Genomic DNA, 6,000 nt, shown 5'->3' on the forward strand with positions numbered 1-6,000 from the left:
TTTGTGTTAGATTAAAAAACAAAAAACAAAATAATCTGTCACTTTTTCATTTTTTGATTTTTGATTTCTAATTGAAAATCGAATGGCCGCAAAGTACACGGACCTACACGGACCCAGCTGGAGATGTGCGTTAGGTTTGTGCACCTGAATAGCTGCACAGAGGCTGCAACACTGTCCCGGGCGAGTTTTTTTTTTTACACTTTATTAATAATTATATAGGTACTGTAACAAAACTGTCGAGCCATCAGGAAGGTTGAAATTGAAATATCAATGCAGAATCAGTGTCAACCATGGAGCATAAAAAGACATGACATCACTGAGCCTCCTCCTGTCTATAATATAATTATCTCATGGGTCTTTTCCTTTCTCCTTTTCCTTCTCCTTTTTCTCCTCCTTCTGCTTCTTCTTCTCCTTCTTCATTTCGTCCGGCAGGCAAAGTCTGGCTCACTGCTGCCTCCCCTGGTTGACTAAAATAAAAAGTCCAATTACATTACACGTCAAGTGAGGCGCAGTGTTGCACGCGCTGCAAATCCACTTCCGGCCGCGCAGCAACAGAGCCTGCGAACGCACGTGTGTGTGAACGCGTAACATAATTTGTCAAACAGTGACTGTCAGACGTGCGCACACACGTTCATACATACGCAGCTTGTTGTCACGTGTGAAATACAACCTGCGCGTAACAACGCATGCACGCACGCCTAACAATTTAACCATGCGTGCACACACACATAGCTGCGCATCCTTACAGTTGTTTTGACACGATTGTACCGCCATTGTGTGTGTGTGTGTGTGTGTGTGTGTGTGTGTGTGTGTGTGTGTGTAGAATGGAGGGTGGGAGGGAGGGGCTTTATTTGTAATTGTTTTTTCTATGTTCCTATTTGTTTTAGTTTATTTATTTTTCTTTCTTTTCTTCTTTTTCTCTGTGTGTAAAGCACTTTGTGTTACATGTCTATGTAGGAAAAGTACTCTATAAATAAAGTTTGATTTGATTTGATATTACATGTCTTACACATATTAATTTCTTTAAACCAACCTGCATATTTGCCATTTTCTGGACCAGCCTGAGGCACCCATTCCCAACCTGTTGATGTAGTATTCAAACATCATCATACAATGATTTTTTTTATGATTTGATTAAAACATGCCTAACAGTTGGTAAGTACCATTGATTCCATTGGTCTCTTCAGTCCAAGTGTCAACATGTCCGTTCTGCACAGGCAAGTCGGTCCATCCTTGATGATGAGCTCGTTGCCAGGTCTTGTGACATCCAGGACATAATTGAGCTATGGTAACAGGAATTAGAAAAAGGAAAAAGACAAAAGAAAGAATGGACATCAACAATTTGTAAAAAAAACAAACAAAAAAAACACAACAACACACGCACAACAGTATTTAACAATGATTGCAGAAATACACGTTTACCAGCTGCTCTTGAATTGGATGATGACTCGGTATGGTCCACGAGGCTCTGCAAGGCTTAAAGCAGATATCAGTGGAATGTTTTTGTTAATATAAGTCCTAAATAGTCCTATTTTCTGTCAGCAATCACTTACATGAAGTATTTCAGCCTAAACACGAGTCTCTCCGTCACTCTGCTCTGCTGTAACCCGAGGAGAAAATTTTCCTTGTGGGATACAAGTGTTATCCAATGAGGGGAGAGAACGGCATGAAGGGCTGTGTGTGCAGCCAAGGGATGCGCGTGAATGTGGTGACGTAGCACGAGGACCAATTGATGCCTGACAAGGGCGGGGGCTGCTAACTCATGGTGCGTTCAAGGAAACTCGTACTTTGTGTTTTTCCTTCCTGTGAAGTCATACCAGTTCGATCTGGTACGAGTTCACGGGTCGGAAGTTACGAGTGGCCGTTATAGGGAACTTTCACAGACAACAGGACGGTAAAAACACGAGCTACGGGTTACCTGGAACGCTACCAAGTCGTAGTTGTGACTTGAAGCTGTAACTTACGGTTTCAAAAGCCTGCCTTGAACACAGCATTAGCCGAAACGGCCGTGCCACTGATATCTGCTTTAAGCGCTGAAATTATTGTAAGGGCTTCACAATCCTCTGAACACTGGAGGGCGTTCGCAGGGTCCAATTGCTCTGTATTACAAGGTACAATATCATCACACCTTGTTCATGAGACAGGTTTGTCTACCAACTACTATATATTATATAGATGGCATTCACAAAAGGGATGAAAGAATTACCTTCGGGATGTGCTGTAATTGAACTTCTGCTCTGTAGAACCGCAGTTGCTAGAAAATGTAAAGATTTAGACATTAAAGCAGAAGTAAGTGATATATTTGTGTTAAAGCAGATAACAGCGGCACGGCCGTTTCGGCTAATGCTGTGTTCAAGGCAGGCTTTTGAAACCGTAAGTTACAGCTTCAAGTCACAATACGACTTGGTAGCGTTCCAGGTAACCCGTAGCTCGTGTTTTTACCGTCCTGTTGTCTGTGAAAGTTCCCTATAACGGCCACTCGTAACTTCCGACCCGTGAACTCGTACCAGATCGAACTGGTATGACTTCACAGGAAGGAAAAACACAAAGTACGAGTTTCCTTGAACGCACCATGAGTTAGCAGCCCCCGCCCTTGTCAGGCATCAATTGGTCCTCGTGCTACGTCACCACATTCACGCGCATCCCTTGGCTGCACACACAGCCCTTCATGCCGTTCTCTCCCCTCATTGGATAACACTTGTATCCCACAAGGAAAATTTTCTCCTCGGGTTACAGCAGAGCAGAGTGACGGAGATACTCGTGTTTAGGCTGAAATACTTCATGTAAGTGATTGCTGACGGAAAATAGGACTATTTAGGACTTATATTAACAAAAACATTCCACTGATATCTGCTTTAATATAAGTCTTAAATAGTTATATCTTCCGACAGCAATCACTTACATAGAGTGTTTGGACTGAAACACGGGTCTCTCAGTCCCTCTGCTCTGCTCTGAGCCGAAGAGAAAACATTTATCGTATCCTACAGTTTTTATCCAATGAGGAGAGAGAACGGCATGCAGGGCTGTGTGTGCAGCCAAGGAACGCCGTGAATGTGGCGACGTAGCGACGAGGACTGTTATGGTGCGTTCAAGGAAACTCGTATTTTTCCGACCGTGAAGTGGTACCAGTTCGATCTGGTTCGAGTTCACGGGTCGGAAGTTACGAGTGGCCGTTATAGTGACTTTCACCGGTAAAACAGGTCGGAAAAACACGAGTGGGTTGCCTGGAACGCTACAAAGTCGTAAGTTGTGACTTGAAGCTGTAATTTACGATTTCAAAAGCCTGCCTGGAACGCAGCATTAGCGAAAATGACCGGACCACTTACTTCTGCTTTAATATAGCAGTATATAGAATACATTAATAACTTTTGATCATTACTTACCCATTACAGCCCTTCCAGTTGAATCCAATGTGATGTCTCCAGGGGACATTTTGGCCGCGTTCAGACTGCCAGCCAAAATCCGATTTTTAGCCCATCCAGATTGGAACTGGATGGCTCTTTTTAAGTCTGAACAGTCCCAAATCACATGAAATCCGATTTTTGCAAAACGGATCGAAACCACCTCCAGGAGGTAGTTTCAGATCGCATTTGGACAGATGCGTCTCAGTCTGAACAGATCGGTTTTGACTGTCCGTGACGTCACTCTCCGCGGCGCTGTCACTGTGTTACAGGTCCCGTACGGTCCCGTAAGCTCCAGTTAAATATCCATTTCCTTCTTATTACTTTTATTTTATGCAAACTACCGTGTTGTCGGCGACAGGAGTGACGGCGACGGCGCGCTCCAGCTCTGGGGTGCTGGAGTTTCCCGTCTCTGTGGCTGCACACGCACACACACACACGCATACACACACACCAGTCTCTGGTACACGTACACGTACACACACACCAGGCGGGCTGAGGTTGAAACTAGCGGGGTAGTGCGGCTGCAGCACCGGGCAGATCACTGTGCTGCAGCTGATCTGCCCGGTGCTGCAGCCGCCGCGTCCGGGAGGCATCGCCTGTCACATACGGCGGAGCCTCCACTCCGACGTCGTTGCTACAGCAACCTGTCAGATGGGTCAATAATGTGGCCCAGTCTGAACAGAGCCAAATGCGATTTGGACACTTGCTAAAAACAGTGTGGACAGTCAGCCCTAAAAATCGGATATGAGAAGGAATCAGATTTGAATCAGATATGCCTGCAGTCTGAACGCGGCCTTTGTGGATGTCAGCCATGGTCTTCTCATTCAACGTTGTGTTGTGGTGATGTATGATGGAACGCATGAGAAATGTCTTCCTGGAGACATCATATTAAGGAAATAATTGTTCTTCCGCATTTTTGAGAAGAGCTGCTCTGCTACTTGAGAGTTCACCCATCCATGGAGTTCGGGTATCAAAGAAATTTTTCTCAAGCAGTCTCTTGCATCCTTAGTGTTGGCCTCATGGAAAGTATCATACAGGGCATAGTGCTCGGCTGAACCTGTGGAAGGATGTCCATTGTTGTCAGCATGCTATTTTTTTACCTTCAGCCATGGTAAGTGCACTTTCAAATCCCCTTTCTGTGCTGACTGAAGGTTTTCCGGCATGACTTCTGCAACTCTGCCTTCATTTGGCTGAAAAGGGATTTTAAGTGGTTCACGCAAGTTGCAGTGGGTGGCCAAACCTCTTGCGCAGTGCTTAATTTGTCCATGTGTAGGTCCCGGAACACTGAGAGGGTGCTGTTCCGGGGGGGGGGGATGACCCCGATGCGGTGAAATTCAGAGGTATAAGAGCTCACATCGCTTTATCTGAGTTCATCATCTTCCTCATGTGCTGTTCCCCTGGCTGCGCTGTCCGACCTGGGTCTCTGTGTCCGTTGCGCCATAGCGCTTCAGCACCATTCAAGTCATCCCGAACGGGTTCCGGACACGGAGACCCAGATCCGACAGTGCAATTTGTCCCACCGGCAGGCAGAGGATGAGGTCGGCTTCACTCCCGTCAGTCTTCACAGACAGTCCACAAAGTTGTTTGTTTGTTTGTTTGTTTTGACCCGGCCGGCTTTTAATTGTTCGTATAGATAACTGAATACCGGCTATTAGGCTATTTAAGGAAAAATAACTTATTTTTTGAAGAAGTTGAAATGAGCAACCATGTTTTTGTTAAAATGCATTTAATCTTCAGTGTGAACTATTGAATAAAACAAAAAGACAATAGACTAAAAAGGCAATACTGTGCTTATATAAAGACAAAAGGCAATAGACCCTCCTTCTGACCTACATTGAACAAAGATTATAAAAATGCAATAAACTGTTGCTTATATAGAATAAAGACGTGAACAAAGATTATAAAAATGCAATAAACCTTTGGTATATAAAATAAAGACTTGAACAAAGATTATAAAAATGCAAGGTAACACTTTATTTTAAGGGGTCCTTGTTCCTGTGTATCTACCTAATTAATTATTACCTATGTAACCGTATGTAATAACATGTACTTACATTGTAAATACATAGTGTATTTTGGTGTACTTACAGGTCCTTGTTACACTTGTAATAAGAAATGCCAAAGTGGCCTCTCTCTTTGCACAAGCATTTCTTATTACAAGTGTAACAAGGACCTGTAAGTACACCAAAATACACTATGTATTTACAATGTAAGTACATGTTATTACATACGGTTACATAGGTAATTACACTGTAATTAATTAGGTAGATACACAGGAACAAGGACCCCTTAAAATAAAGTGTTACCAAATACAATAAACTTTTGGTATATAAAATAAAGACTTGAACAAAGATTATAAAAATGCAATAAACTGTTGCTTATATAGAATAAAGAAGAGTTGAATGAAGACTAAAATAAGACTACAAAAAGGTGTGTGGGTGTGTGTGTGGGGGCTGCAGCTGCCTCTCTCTCTGGGGGTGGGGTGGGGGTGGGGGGGCGTGTAGGGTGCAGCGATCTCTCTTTCTCTCTCTCTCTGGTGCGGGGTCTCTCTCTCTGAATTAGGGACAAAAGTTTTAATTTACAATTAGAAAAAAAA

Source organism: Trachurus japonicus, chromosome 1, assembly GCF_045865225.1.
Source record: "Trachurus japonicus isolate A0001 chromosome 1, Traja_1.0".
NCBI lineage: Eukaryota > Metazoa > Chordata > Actinopteri > Carangiformes > Carangidae > Trachurus > Trachurus japonicus.